This window comes from Bidens hawaiensis, unplaced genomic scaffold (assembly GCF_021521415.1).
Source record: "Bidens hawaiensis isolate Kalapana, Puna unplaced genomic scaffold, B.hawaiensis_p1.1 tig00003781_1, whole genome shotgun sequence".
NCBI lineage: Eukaryota > Viridiplantae > Streptophyta > Magnoliopsida > Asterales > Asteraceae > Bidens > Bidens hawaiensis.
The window spans coordinates 252,735-270,238 of NW_027491218.1; positions in this window are offsets into that span (position 1 = coordinate 252,735).

Consider the following 17,504-nt stretch of genomic DNA (forward strand, 5'->3'; position numbering starts at 1 on the left):
AATTAAGACAATTGAATAACTTTAAAATTATAAGCAGAGATTAAAAATTTACATATACAGATTTCGCCCTTTAGATATACAGTTGAAAAGAGTAAGTTCGAATTTGAGTTCTCTATAGTTAGATTGAATTAAACACAAAGTAAACAACTTAATTAGACTTAGAAGTTGTTTTGCGATATATATCAGACCTAGCCCTTCTTGATACCATTTTTATTAGATAAAAGGTATCGGTATCTCTTAAACAAATTTTCATAAAATATCTTAATAAAAACTTTGCATAATAGCATATAATATCAAAGACAACTAATTAATAAGGTATTTATATGTATAGATCTGTTTAAAAACATTTGATTCAAACTTTTAAACGTTTATTTTTTCTTTGAACAGCTAAAATGTTACTATACCTATCTTAGTTTACCTAGTCTACATCGAACTAAAATTTGTATTAGACTTGTCGCATGTAAAAATTGTATTTTAAATAGTTTATTTATAACCAAGAAAAAATAGTCATAATAATCCATGGATTGGGAAGGGAAAACATGTTTAAGAAAAATATATATTCAATAGAACGGTTAAATTTAAACTGCTAAGTGCTAAACAGCCACTATGGGCCTCTACTTTTTAAAGCCCATTACACAAGGTTTTTATATGTCTAAAATTCATTAAACAAGGCCGAAGCCGGGCTGCCCAAGCAACCAAATACTGCAAACTTATATGTTGCAACAAGCCCAATTTATAATATTAACAAATTTTATATGCCAAAACGCCTAATATTTGTTGAGTAGTTTGATCATGTACATATAAGTGTATTCAAATCCTTTTCCGATATCAACTTCATCATCATTATAACTTAAGAAAAATTCTAAAGAGTAATCAAATTTGGCACTGCTTTCACTTTCCCAGAACAAGGATAGAGTTTGGGAAATCACGTCCAATCCCCCGTATTTAGAGCGTAATCAAAGCTCAGATTCGAGTTGGAACTTATTTAGTAAAGAGCATCATCTTAGTCTTGGGCTAAAACTCGTTTAACTTCGCTTGATTTTTTTATTTACTCCCTTAAATTGGATGGGGATGGATCTTTCTTTAGTATATTATGATTGAGCATGGCTTAGGAGTGTACTTGTTCGGGTATGTTAATCGGGTTTCGGGTTGCTCGGTTCGAGTTATTTGGGTTTTTTTTGTTTGAAAGTCCAACCAAAGCCCGGCCATTGTAACAATCGGGTGTTGAGTATTCAGTTATTGGGTTAATTGGGTCGAGTTTGGGGCGTTAAGAAACATTGACGATTAGACAAACAACAAAAAAAGCAAACTGGAAAATCAAAATTATCATCAATATTCTGTTATTTCTATATAATCTAAGGAACCATAACAACAAAAGCAAATTGTTGGGGGTGTTGATCGCCTTTGGTATCCAGGTTTTGAGTTTCTGGTTAATCCATTCCAGTTATTCAGGTTTTAATGTTTAAAAGTCTACAAAATCCTACCATATTAACAATTGGTTAAATCGATTTTTGAGTATGTTAGGGTAAGATTTCTTCAGATACGGAAAATATCAACAGGCCGAGCATGCATGGGCATGCTTCATACCACACCAAGGTTACATTTGGCAGGCATATGTTTGTGGAAAGGCCTAATCAAGCTCATATCGAGTTGGAACTAATTTATAAAGGAGCTTCATCTTAGTCTTTAGTCTATTTTATGCATTTCTCATTAAATGAATAAGTTATATTAAAAATACAAAAGGTGCGTTGATCTTGATTCTTGAACATAAAAACTACGGAGTATATTACAAGTGTAATGTTCGAGTGAGAAAAGTGAATAAAGTACACATTACATTATCTCCCAATATGTTCAACATATACTCATTTAGGGTATGACCACTATGTGTTTTGATGAATTTGACACATAAGCTTAACGACCAGATTCACGATCCCTAAAAGGTGAGTTCACACGCTCTCACTAGTCTATGTTTTTTTCGTGACATAAACAAAGTATCGGGTACAAAAGGGACCACTTTATATGGGTGGATTCCACTTGATTGTCACAATTGTATGAACTTCAATATCTTGTGCAACAACTTTTAAAATTTTGTGGTGTAAAAGACAACAAATAAGACGTTAAGGGGGTGGTCCAATGCAATTATTCAAAGACTTATGAGAAGCAAAATAAGTTAACTTTTTTGCAAAATGGTCATGAAAATGGGCCCACTGTGTTCTCTTAGTGTGTGCATATGATCTCCCTGTTCTATATACATAGGTCCCAATATTTCATGTTAGGTCCAACTCATGATCAACACCTGTCTTCCAAATGCAATGCTTGAATAATTGGTCAAATTTTGGGCTTTTGTTAAATGAACAAATGTATTGACGGTGGTATTATGTAGTGATGGTATTAAAAAAATATATAACTAATTACTCCTATTTCAATATGAAAAAAACGACACAAACTAGCAAACCGTTAGAGGCCAAGAAAACAACAAACCAAACATCAAAAATCAAATTTACACAAATTCCTCTAAGTTCACAATTTAAACGAGGATCTATTTTTAAGTCAAAGATCCCAAAGCTTTAGTACTCTTCACCGCTTTCCCGACTAGCCCTTACCAAATAAAATGACGTTATTTTCTTGTTTTCCAAATATACCAACAAACCGTCATTTTAATTCCATTCAACACCTTTTTTGTCATTTTAGCACAAACCGGAACCGGACTATGAAGCGTAAGAATGTCTCAAATAGAAAAAGCCAAAATCGAAGGAATCCTACACCAAGAACCGATCATTCCAATCAAATATGACATCCAAGTCGTGAATCTCATTAGTCAATGCATTTCTTAATATTTGTCAAAATTCATATCCATAATTCATTACTCTATTTTCTTTACCTTCATATATCTTCATATATATGTAACTTCTTTTCACTAAAACATTAGTTCGTGACAGGACATATCTATGTGTCTCTTTATCAAACATATGCGAAAAAAGTACTTATTATAACGTTTCTTTTAGAATAAAAGAGAAATATTTAGTAGTAAACGCATACATATTTTACTTATTGAAAGCTCTTAATAAATTATGCAAACCACTCTTATCACAATTTAGGAATATATAATGATATGATTTAATAAAGATAAATAAATAAAACATAAATAGAAGTAGTCATAATATTCATCTAAAGCTTGTCAAGACTTTAGGCATAGGTTCATCATTCATGCACAAAACCTTTTTGATCCACACGTTGATTGAAGCACTCTGATAAGATATCACACTCAAGGAGTGTATCTCACTAATGCGTTTCTTAGGGGATGTTTGAGATTCCTTATTTTTATTAATTTATAACTTATAAATTTTTTGAAAAGTTAATAAGGTGTATGAGGTGTTTGGTAAATCATAATGTCTTATAAATTTTAACTTATGGAAAACACAAAAAAAAGGTTTTGGAAAGTTAGAGATATGTAACTTATTAACTTTATGTGTTTGATTTACCTATTAGACCCTTCTAACCTTCAAAACTCATTAAACTTCTTTTAAAAAAGAATGTCCTTTATAGTCATTTTGGTTTTCTCCAACAAATAATCTAATCCAAACATTTTTTTTACAAACTTCTTTTAAAATATTCATAAGTTAATAAGTCATTTTAACAAAAAGTCAGTTTTCTCTTAAATAGGCAATCCCACACACTTTGTTAAACACACACACACACACAATATTTGTAGCGGCTTAGCTAAAAAGTAAAAACAAGACTACTGATATGTTGGCATGTGAGCTCTAACTAACTTTTTCATTAAAAACGCGTGATGGTTTAATTAAGAATGTAATTATTGTTTGATTTTTCTTCTTTGTAAATATATGAATGGATGAATTTGATTGGTTGGAAAATTTTGGCCCTGCACCCCAAACCCTTGCGCACGCTAACACGTTAGCGTCCATAGGGACTCCTTTTTGACACCCATATGAAATGGCTTGGCCAATGATATGTGGGTGAGACTGAGATGGCAGGGACGTCACTCACTACACATAGTCTAATTCATCAATATATTATTTTACCTTCAGACTCAATACACATGCAGCTTCCTTTTCATAAAAAAAAAACTTTTAGTTCGTAAGAAAACAACTCTATTCCATGTCTTTCTTTTCTAAAATATGTGGGAAAAAAAATACTTATTGTGATGTTTCTTTTAAAATAAAAATAACCGGTTACTACTAATACCCCATAGTCTACTTATTGAAAGACTCTAAATAGAAATATGCAAATTATACCATCATCACAATTCTAAGAATATATGATGATATTATTTAATAAAATAAAGAAAGCATATATGAAAGTAGTCATCAAAAGATTGTTAAGACTTTTGGCTCAAGTTCATCATTCATGCATAAAACCCTTTTGATTCATAAGTCTATTGAAGCAGTCCTATCAACTATGACATCCGAGTAGTGCATCTTGCTAATGCGTTTCTTAGTCTTTGTCAAAAACAACATCCATAATTCATCACTATTTTTTTTACCCTCATAGATCTACAAATTCTTTTACTAAAAAAAACATATTTTAATTCGTAACAAAACGACACTATGTATCTCTCTCTTATCCTAAATATGTGTAGAATAATACTTATTGTGACCTTTCTTTCCGTATAAAAAGATAACTACTTACTATTAGCATCGTTTCTTTCCGAACAAAAGATAACCACTTATAGACTTACTGCTAGCAACTACACACTATTCTTTAATAGCAACTACACTATTCAACTTATGGAAAACTCTTAGATAGCGTTTGGTATGCTGGAATGGAAGATGGAATGGAATGACCCATTGTGAGAGAATGGAAAATAGTATGTTTGGTTGACCAAAGGAATGGAATGACCCATTACCTAGTCCATTCATTTCCATCTAAAATACCTCAATTTCATTCCATCTCTACCCCATGTTTTTTTCTCATTCCATTCCCTCCTTCACCCTACTTCACCTCTACCACCCTCCCACCACCACCACCACCACTACCCAACATCAACACCAACCACCACCACCAACCGCCGCCGCAACTGCCACCAGCCACCAACCATCGCCATCGGTGCCAGCCACCCAGCACCGGCAGCCGCTCGCCGCATATATCAACCATCGCCCCACCATCACACATGCCGCCCACCGTCACTGCTGCCCACCGTCGCCGCCACTGCCACCAATCACCATCGGCGTCCACCGCCGCCGCCACCCACCTCCAACAACCATCGCCATCAGTGCCAGCCACCCACCACCGCCAGGCGCCCTCCGCATTTATCAATCATCGCCCCCACCATCACACCCGCCGCCCACCGTCACCGCTGCCCACCACCACCTCCACTGTTACTGCCACCACCACCTCCACCGCTGCTTACCACCACCACCACCACGATCATTCACTACCATTTTAATTTTATTTTTTTATTTTTTTCTTTCCTACTAACAATACAAAGTAATAATTCATTTCATTCTCATGTGGTAACCAAACATTTCATTTGAATGGTAATAACCCATTTCATTCCTTTGTCCATTCAATTACCTCATACCAAACAGTAGAGGTGTTCACGGTCCGTTTTTCGCGGTTTTTGATCAAACCGTGAACCAAAAACCATTAGTAACGGTTTTTAATTTTTTTAAACCAAAACCAAACCGTATAATTTTCAAACCAAACCGAACCAAACCGTTAGTTCCGGTTTGGTTTCACGGCTTGAGCATGTTGGGTTTTTATTAAAAATGCTCAAAGTAAGATACAATATGTTTATAGTTAAGCTGTGAATAATTTGCAAAAGTTTATCAAATTTAAAGACAATTTGTTAACGAACATATTTAATAATTTAATAGAGTTTAATACTAAGATGTGTATATTGATTTAGGATGAGAAGTTGGTGGCGTCTACTAGTGTCTGAGATCAATATCATGATATGCATATTGATTTGGGATTTAATATAGTCATCTAAAGGGTGTTGCTAAACGTACCCCCGTTTATACTATTTTTACTAAATATACACCCCTCTTTTACTTATTAAATAAATTACTATTACCTCTTAACATTATTTATATACATATTAGTCTCTACAACATTTTTTTCACTTAATAATCTTCACTACATATATCAAATTAAAAACTATTAAGTATTACTATTAATTTACCTTTTAATATTAATATTATAAATATTTATAATATCTTTTTTTAATTTTAACGGTATATATATTTATAATATCATTATTTTACCTCTTTATCTTTTACAAAATAAACCCGAAACTCGAAAACCTAAAACCCTAAACCCGAACCCTAAACCCTAAAACCTAAACCCGAAACCCTAAACCCGAAAACCTAAACCCTGAACCCGAACCCTAAACCCTAAACCCGAACCCTAAACTCGAAATCACAAAAAAAAAACGCAACTTGTAAAAAAAATAATATGAAATCCGAACCCTAAACCCTAAACCCGAAACCCTAAACTTGAAATAAAAAAAAACGCAACTTGTAAAAAAAATAATATGAAATCCTTATTTTGTGCTAATTTGGTAATTATATGATTTCAAGGGGTAATATGAAAGTTGATTTTTCCAGGGGGGGTATGACAAGCAACCAGGGGGGTACGTTTAGCCTAACCCTCATCTAAATCTGAAGGCCAATTAATTGCCGTCTGTTAATATATTTGTATTTATTACAAACATTGATATACAATATAAACTAATTAAAAAATTAAATATAATGAAAATATACGATCCGGTCCGGTTTATGCGGTTGGTTTTTTATGCAAACCTTAAACCAAACCGTTCACTACAGTTTGTAAGTTTTGAAACCGACCGATTGAAACTTGAAAAACAAAACCAACCGTGAAACCAAACCAATGACCGGTTTAGATGGTTTCACGGTTTCGAACCGAACCATGAACACCCCTACCAAACAGACCCTTAAATCTTAATATTAGTATGTAAGCCAGTCTCCTCACTATCTGTCTTTCTCGAAAAACATTACCATCAATATCCATGACAATCGAAAGCCGATCGACATACATGAGGGATTGTACAAAAGCAACCCCCCCCCCTCCCCATGTTTTTTAAGTCGTTGCAGCCATCGGCAACATATTCGAGCAAGCGTTGGTGGTGTTGAGGAGAGAGCGACATTGCCCACCGACATTGTTAATTGTAATTATATAGATAAATTTGTATTGTATTAAAACAATTACTGTAATACATTAAAACAATAGAAAATTGGTTGTCTAATTTTATCGGAAAGTTAAAATAGTTTTAACTAAGAACGGTATGTTGCCCAGGGTCGTCTTCGAAAATATATGTACCTAGGCCGAGTCGAAATAAAAAGGCCCATATGTCCTAACGAGTAACAAATATATAACTATTATTTTAAACGGGAATAACGTTATAACAATAAATATAGCAAAACTATAGTAATAAAATCAACTACATTAATAGCTAATGAGTGGATATTGGAAAGTGTGGTGGCCTAACACATATTGGTCGTCGGTACGGTTTCCCGGGAAAACGCACAAGTCAAACTCTGAAGCCAACGTGAGCTCGGTTAAGACACATAGTCTGACTTGAGTGGGGGGAATGAGACTATCCAAATTAGAGAGTGTGGTGGCCTATCACACAAGAAAGTTGACGTTCTAACAAAAGAAAACTAATAGCTATCCGATTATTCGTAAAATTCTCCTAATATTCCTTATCAAATAAATTTGGTTTGGTCTCAATTAAAACTGACAATTTACTTTATTTGTATTGTTTAAAAAGGAAGAAAAAGGGAAAGAAAAGCCCATTTTGAAAAAGAAATTATAGTGCAGAAAGTAATAATAAAATATTTTGAAAAAGAAATTATAGTGCAGAAATTATACTACTTCATGTTCACCGGAAAATTTTCCGGTGATGTTCTTTATCATTTTTATATCTTATTTCCTTCTTTTCTTCTCAATATTTCACAAGCCATTAGTCAACTTCACTTGTTAATGTTTAAAAAAACTAATATGTGTTTAAAAACTTTGTGCACTCTACCGAAACCGTGCCCCGAACGAAGGTGCAGCTCACACACTTCAAGAGCCGGCCATGATGTTGCCAAAAGGCCCAAAACTTTGTTGTATTAAAGTTTTCTTCCTATTGTACCAGAAATTTCAAAATTTTCATAGGAAATTAGGTGATTTCTAACGTGTAACAAAGTTTTAAAAGTGTTTAATTAGGTCACTCACGTTTAATAAGTGTTAGTCACTCAACCTTCATATTTTTATTAAATTATATGTTTTTGCATTTTTTTATCATATTTTGTTTTTGTTTCAATTAGAAAATCTTTTTACCAATTTTTTGATGCTAATGTGGAGTGAACGTGAATATTATTTTTTATTTTTAATACAACTAACGTATTTCTTATTTTTTTTATAAATATGACTACATATATCGCAAATCCTAACCCCTAAATGTTCTCCTCCAATGCTTTCTAGACGCACAAAAAATCTAATGAGTCTCTTTGAAGATTTAGTGACTCAATTTGACGAAAAGTTTCATAAGTAACCTAAATGAAAAACTTATAAAACTTGTTTAGTATTTTATAACATATTCCTGATTTTTTCAGATGGTGTCGTACTTTAAAAATTTACTAATCTGACTTTAATTCTTGTTTTTATGTAATGTATGTACACTTTCTTTTCTTTTCTTTACTTTTTTTTAAGTGGCAACATTTTATTTCAATCAAAAAGTAGGGATGGCAATGTGTCGGGTTTTGGACAAACCCATACCCGTTTATTAAAGCCCATCGGGTAATTACCCGTCGGGTTTCGGGGATACCCATCGGGTTTCCTATCGGATATTTTATTTATTATATAGTAAAATCATTAATAAAACTCTTAATATGGTGAATTAAAAATAAACTCATGAGTAGAGTTTTATTTATGTCACTTGATAAGTTTTATTAGAGTTTATGTGTCAAATTAAGTGAAGTTTTTCACTCATCCATGTCTCTTGTATAAATTTGCCTAAAGTGAAGAACAGATGTCTAGGTACAAAAATAATGATCATCAAGAAGAAGCCTTTATATATTTCTTTTTCAAGAAATATTATAGACGAAAAAATCTCTAAACTCCATCTTTATATTATCAAGTTCTAGCACACTAAAGTATTTGAATGTAGCCTCGGGCGCGTAGCCTTCCCCGACAGTACATACTGCTTTGGCTGTTGTACCCTGGGAAATAGACGTGTTGTCTAAGTAGAGGCACGAAATCTGTTTTAAGGGAAGCGTGTTGAACGTGTGCCTCAACCTCAACCGTCAACTATTTTTTTTGCTCATTCTTGCAGCCAAAGAGACTATTAAAAGCCGTTGTTGTGGTAAAATAGGAAATTTTAGATTTAAGTTTTTATCAGGAAGATTACAAGAAGATGTTGCTGAATACCAAGTTGAAGACTGTATCATATGGAGTTCTTGAGTTAAATCATTTAACATATTTATTATGTTTTTTTCATTGTTTATTTTTATTTTGTATTACGAAATTTGTACTACTTATTTCTCATTACTAACAAGAGTATCGTTAGTGTTTACTTTATTATTTTAGATTTTAAATAAAAAGTGACCCATATTCATACAATTAGTACCTAGCAAACAAGTAAAAAGATTGAGTTGCAACTAAGCAAACAAGCAAAAAGATTAAACTGCAATTTGTTAATAACCATGGATATATATACAACCAACGTAAAAATTGTATAGGAAATTAAATAAAATTGTGTAAACTATAATTGAGTGGTAATATAATAAATTAGAATATACTATATAAATATATAAAAAAGTCATGTCGGGTATATCGGGTATATAATCGGGTAAATGAGTCAATGTTATCGAGTAATCGGGTCGGGTAATCGGGTATATGGCAAATCCTAAACCCGTCCCAAACCCACGAAAAATTTCAAAACTAATCTCAAACCCGTCCCAAACCATAATGGGTCGGGTATTACCCGCCCCAATTATTTCAGGTTTTCACATCGGGTTAGGGTTTCACTAACATCCCTACCAACAAGGCGCCTAACAAGAAGCTAGATTGTCCAGACAAACAAATTATAATTATACAATTTCTAGTTTAAATTTTCTTTTATTTATCGCTTATGAGATTTGAAAACACAAAGTCTTGTAACAAGTACACATTTATATCACGTACATTATACAACCTCCATCTCACTTTTTTATTAAATGGCTAAATGTTACCATCTACGTAGATTAAAGACCTGATCGACCTCATATTCTATATTTTAGCCACCTCCTTCATCTCACTTAAATTAATATACACCGTCAAAAACTTACATTTGGGATGTGTATAAATACTAGCTATGTATTCATCTATAAGATGCACCACCAACCTTACCTTTTGAAAATTTATTTTCACATTTAAGTGGTCAAAGAAGCATTTATTTCTTTGTTTACTACGGAGTACTTACTAGAGTAATTGATGGTTGAATAAACCTGTCACGTTTCAAACAACTCATCGTTTCATAAAGGTCAATCGCATAAATCATTACTCTTAAATCGGAAAATTGGATTGTAATAATCCCTACTTAATGCAGTTGGCCGATACTAATCTCAACTTTAAAAATAGCTGTCACTGGTCCCAACTTTCACACTGTTTGTTTTCATTGAACCTCCGTTAAAAAAAACTTAACGACGTTAAGTTTTTTCCAAATTTCAGATTGATTTTTTAGGGCTTTTGATCGGAATGAGAATGTGAATCGATTGATGTAAAACTTAGCTTGAAATAATGCTTCAAACAACTTGATTTTTGTTAATTAAAAGTTTAAACACCAGAATTGAAGCATCTTTTAGTCATTTGGACCACCGTTTGGAGGTAAGTTTTACATTAATCGATTCGTATCCTCATTCCGATCAAAAGCCATAAAATATCAATTTGAAATTTCGAAAAAACTTAACGCCGTTAAGTTTTTTTTAACGGTGGTCCAATGAAAACAAATAGGGTGAAAGTTGGGACCAGTATCAGCTATTTCAAAGTTTAGATTATTATCAGCCAAATGCATTAAGTTGGGATTATTAAAATCCAATTTTCCTAAATCTTAATACATTTTTTAAATAGAAACAACATAACTAAAACAAAACGTTACTCGATCCCTATACAATGTTGCTGACTAATATGGGAAATCTCATATTAGTTGCAACGACATCAACGCCTTTGCATCATTTCATTGATCCCTTTAGGGGCTTCCTCACATCGAGTATGTTGTTGTTGTTGTTTATATCCCATATCATATCGACACATAAAAGTAAGTCAACTAGCAGGGCCGTCTCATAAAATCGTTAAAAAAAATTGGGTCAAAGGCGGAAAAAATTACAAGCCTCAAGTAAAAGGGGTTTTTGTTATATTTAAACAGCTACATTTTTAAATGAGCTTACTTGATTATGATTTTGGTTGTGCAAAAAAAAATAATAATAATAAAAAAAAAACTTTTTTTCAACCTTACCCGTCATTTTTTTACCAAAGTTGTTCGGCCAATCCAACTGGTTCGCTGTTCGATCCGCTATGAAAACGGTGATCAAGGAGTCCGAGGACAATCAATAAGGGGAGTCCCTCAATCTAATCTTGTTTTGCTCGCCGTGGTTTTCATTTGTTCGTTTAGGCTTCCATTTGTTTTTTGATAAGTGCCGCTTATGTTTTCTGAACGGGGCTAGCAACGACTGGTGGGCATACGTTTTCACTGAACGAGGCTATCAAGGACTTGTGGGATGATTAAGCGGGTAATTCCTTCATTATAGTATTTTTTTTACTTGTTTGGTTTTCATTTGTTCGTTTGGGCTTCCAGTTGTTCGTTTGAAAAATGTCACTTCTATTTTCACTAAATGGGGTTAGTCGCGATTCATAAGCTTTTGTTTTAACTGAACAGGGTTATTAGGGACTCATGGGATGATTAAGGAGCTAAGTCCCTCATTTTAGGGGGTGTTTGGGATTGCTTATTTTCACCAAGTTATAACTTGGTGTTTGGGGTTGCTTATATTGTGAGAGAAAAAGTTACATTTTTGTAACTTATTAACTTAATGAAAAGTTAAAAGGAGGCAAAATAAGGAATCCCAAACACCCCCTTAGTCTTCTTTTATTCATTGTGATTTCCATTTGTTCGTTTGGGCTTCCATTTGTACGTTTAATAAGTGTCACTTATGTTTTCACTTAATGGGGATAGCAACGACTGGTGGGTTTTTTTTTCCGCTGAATGGGGCTTTCCAGGACTCAAGAGATTATTAAGGAGTTGATTCACTCATTATAGTCTTCTTTTACTCGTTTTGGTTTTTATTTATCCTTTTAGGCTTCCATTTAGGGATGAGCAAAATCGGTACCGATACCGATTTGGTACTGTCGGTACCGAATCGGTACCAAAGTTTTAAGTTTCGGGATCGGTACGGTACCGGTATTTCCCGATTTTTTACCTTTGGTACCGGTATAATCCCGGTACCAGTACCAATAATTAGCGAATTTCGGGATCGGGATTTTTGGTACCGGTACCGGTCGGTACCGTGCTCATCCCTACTTCCATTTGTTCGTTTAAAAAATGTTAGTTATGTTTTTATTGAACGGGTCTAGCAGACTAAACAGGGATATCTAGGACTCTTGGGATGATTAAGGAGATGAGTCTCTTATTCTAGTTTTCTCTTTTTCCGGAGTGGTTTTCATTTGTTCGTTTGAGCTTCCATTTGTTCGTTTGATAAGTGTCTCTTATGTTTTCACTGAACGGAGCTAGCAACGACTGGTGTGCTTTTGTTTTAGTGAACGTAGATATCTGGGGCTCGTGGGATGATTAATGTCACACCCCCATCTAAGGCCTAGGAGTATGACCCATAAGTTGGTATCGTAATTGTAAATAAATCAGAGTTACATTTAGATTGCGGAAGACTTATAAATTCTAAGGATCGAAATATAATATTTACATAAAAGGAGGGATTATAAAATACCCGTTTGAGTTAACAAAAGATTACTTGTTTATGTTACAAAACCACCATATATTAAGTTTTACAAAATAAAATCCGAGCCATCGGATATATAAGCACTTCGTTACTCCAAGTGCTAAACTTGTTCATCTGCAAAATGTAAGAAAATACGTCAGCAACGAATGCTGGTGAACACGCTGACGCATAAATACTTTCTTTTACTTTATTACCCCTCGAGACTACGCCTGACTCGGCCCAACGTGGCTTAGGAATAACAAAGTCAAATAACACATTATAAACTAGAGCCTCTACACTAGGTCACCTCACAAACACCGCAGCGTTTGACTTAGTTAGGTACCCGTAAATATACACAACGGTCGTACTCCCTGCAGGAGAGCGTCCTACGACCAAGGGTGGTGCGATCATGCCCATACATCGCATAATACCACCTATGTAAGGATCCAGACATATGTATACCACAGCCTGAGGGCTAGGTTCATACCCATAGTTATAATGGTTTTAGGAACACATAGTTCCTTGTAAACAATTTCATATAACAAGTTGACTCATTTTGAAAACAAGTTTAAAAGTTTGGGGGCGTATTCAACTTATCTCTTTAGGATCGGCTTCACACACCGTCCAAGGGTCTTTCCCTTTCTTTATCTCGAACCTATAGTTACGAGTATAAATATTTGTTAGTCGGATACACGATTCGGCTTAAGACCTTTATTCTATTATCTCAATCCTCGATTGAACCTTTAGTTCAATTCTTTTTTACTTGTAAACCTCTTGTTTAAAAGTAAATTATAAACCTTTAGTTTATATGAAAACCCGACGTTTCTTCTTCTCTAAGAAACGTAATCTTTTCTTTTATTATTTAAGAATACTCTTTATTCATTAAATAATATTTTCATAACAAAGAATATAATCATATATACTTACACACATATATATGTATCACAATATTTAACAATCAAATTTTTATTCGTTTCTTTGTTATGTTTTCTTTTCTCTTTTATCGAGGTATCGAGTATAACCTCGACTTAAGGCTAAAGCCTTGAATATAATATTGAATTCGATATTACGCCTAATCTGTGGCGTACCGAAATCCTAGGGACTTGAGCAGCACTCCGACGCCGCTTTACTTCTCGATCGTCAAACGATTACACCAAACTTCAGTACTCTTCGACACGCTTACCGAGATTCATTGCCATTTCAACAACACCTTCTTGGTATGTGGGTGGAGGGTGGCACAACTCCTAAGGGAAACGTTGGTACACAAACGATGGAACGTGGCACGCTTATCGAGGCAAATAGCTTATATGTTTTAGAGAGAGGCTAAAGAGAAGTGAGAGAGCAGATGTGGGATGTATAAATGATCTGCCCTTGGCCGCTATTTATAGGCCTCAAATTGGTTCCCATCGCGGTACGCGATGGGTCCCTTAGAAAACCTATCGCGTACCGCGATATAGGTCTGCTGACGCACAACGTAGACCTGCCACGTGTCGACACGTGACAGGAGCCGCTCCACGTGGCGGCAGTGTTGCCACGTGGTGACACGTGGCAGCACGTAGTGCCACCGTGTGCCACGTGGCACACGTGTCACAAATTGTCAGACATCCTATCGTGTTACGCGATGGGAGTCTCTTCTGACTCATCGCGTAGCGCGATGGGTCAGGAAACCAGAATTTTCATTTTTAACCCTCCAGTTTGGATTTTGGAAATTTTAGTCCCTAGACTTTGGAAAGTTGATACTTTGAACTCGAAATTTTTACGGTGTTACATCCTCCCCACCTTGAAACAAATCTCGTCCTCGAGATTGCTTTACAAGAATAGTTGGGGGTATTTCTTTCTCATTTCTAATTCGAGTTCCCAAGTATATTCGGGCCCTCTACGCGAGTCCCATTTAACTTTCACAATTTTCAAAGTTCTTCTTTTCAATTTCTTTGTTTTCGAATCTTCAATTTTAATTGGACGTTCAATAAATTTTAAGTTCTCGTTAATTTCAACGTCTTTTAATGGCATAGCCAAAGATTCATCAGTCAAACACTTACGCAGATTCGAAACATGGAATACATCATGTATTCCTTGCATTTCCTCGGGCAATCGCAAACGGTATGCAACATTGCCGATTCGTTCGAGTACTTCAAAAGGTCCAACGAATCGAGGACTCAATTTTCCTTTCTTACCGAAACGAATAACGCCTTTCCAAGGCGAGACTTTCAAAAGAACCTTGTCACCGACATTGAATTCTAATGGCTTACGGCGGACATCGGCATAACTCTTTTGACGATCGCGCGCCGTTTTAAGTCGTTCTCGAATTTGAAGAATTTTGTCGGTTGTTTCTTGGACAATCTCGGGTCCATACAATTGATTATCTCCGGTTTCAGACCAACACACGGGCATCCTACACTTTCGACCATATAATGCCTCGAATGGTGCAGTTTGAATACTTGCGTGACAACTATTGTTATACGAGAATTCCATTAGGGGTAAGTGGTCTTCCCAACTTCCACCTAAGTCGATCACACAAGCGCGGAGCATATCTTCCAACGTTTGAATCGTTCTTTCACTTTGCCCATCGGTTTACGGATGATAGGCAGTGCTCAGGTTTAACTTCGTACCAAGAGCTTGTTGGAAGCTTTTCCAGAAATGAGACGTAAAACGACTGTCTCGATCAGATATTATAGACAGCGGTACTCCATGCAAAGCGATAATGGTGTTTACATAAATACGCGCTAGTCTATCCATTGAGTACGACTCATTGATGGGTATGAAGTGTGCAGACTTCGTTAAGCGATCCACAATTACCCATATTGCATTATGTTGTCGAGCCGTCTTCGGGAGTTTGGTAATGAAGTCCATAGTGATTAACTCCCACTTCCAAACGGGAAGTTCGGGTTGCTGAAGCAATCCCGAAGGCTTTTGGTGTTCAACCTTAACTTTTAAACAAGTTAAACATTTCGCAACATGCGAAGCGACATCCCTTTTCATCCCATTCCACCAATAATTTGCTTTAAGATTGTGATACATCTTATCGCTTCCGGGATGCTTCATGTACTTAGACTTGTGAGCTTCGCTCAAAATTTTCTCACGCAAACCTCCAATGATTGGTACCCAAATCCGGTTTCCCATTCTGAGGATACCATCATTACCTTTGACTAACAAGTCAATGGTGCCATTACGCTTTTCGTCAGAGATTTGGTTTTCATTAATAGCTTGAGTTTGAGCTAACTTGATTTGCTCGATAAGATCAATTTGGAGCTCTAAACGCAACGCTTAAACTCTTTTTGGTTTCTCGTATTCTTTACGACTTAAGGCATCGGCTACAACGTTAGCCTTGCCTTCATGATAAACAATCTCGCAATCATAGTCGTTGAGCGTTTCCATCCATCGCCGTTGGCACATGTTGAGCTCTTTTTGATCAAAGATATGTTTCAAGCTCTTATGATCAGTGTACACGGTGAATCTTACTCCATAGAGACAGTGCCTCCATATCTTAAGCGCAAAGATTATGGCACTTAACTCTAGATCGTGAGTCGTGTAGTTCTTTTCGTGTACTTTGAGTTAACGAGAGGCGTAAGCGATTACTTTCTTTCGTTGCATAACTACGCATCCTAAACCCGAGTGAGATGCGTCACTAAATACCACAAAATCCTCAGTACCTTCTGGCAAATCCAAGATAGGTGCTTGAGTGAGCTTTTGTTTAAGTATATCGAATGCCTCTTGTTGCTTCGTTCCCCATTCAAACTTGATGTTCTTACGAGTCAAAGAAGTTAGAGGAATGACGATTCGAGAAAAGTTCTCGATGAATCTACGGTAGTAGCCAGCCAAACCTAAGAAACTTCGGATCTCGGTTGGCGACTTCGGGACCTCCCACTTAGAGATAGCTTCAATCTTAGCAGGGTCCACTTGAATACCGTTAACATTAATGACGTGACCAAGAAATTGCACCTCGTGCAACCAGAACTCGCATTTCGAGAACTTGACGTACAACTTTTCGGTTCTAAGAATTTCAAGAAATGTTCGGAGGTGGACTTCATGATCAGCCTTTGACTTAGAATAAATAAGTATGTCGTCGATGAAGACGATAACAAATTTATCCAAGTAAGGCTTACAGATTCGATTCATCATGCCCATGAACGCAGCTGGAGCATTAGTAAGTCCAAACGGCATAATCGTGAACTCATAATGGCCATACCTTGTTCGAAAAGCAGTCTTTGGAATGTCTTCGTATGAACCTTGAGTTGGTGATAGCCAGAACGAAGATCGATTTTAGAAAAATAGCTAGCACCTTGAATTTGGTCGAAAAGATCATCGATACGAAGGAGTGGATATCGGTTTTTGATTGTGACTTTGTTCAACGCACGATAATCAATACACATTCGCATGGAACCATCCTTCTTCTTGATGAATAGAATTGGCGATCCCCAAGGCGACGAACTCGGTCGAATAAAACCTTTCTCCAAAAGCTCATCGAGCTGTTTCTTCAACTTTTTCATTTCAGTCGGCGCTAAACGATACGGAGCTTTGACGATCGGAGCAGTACCATGAATAAGATCAATCCTAAACTCTACTTCACGATTG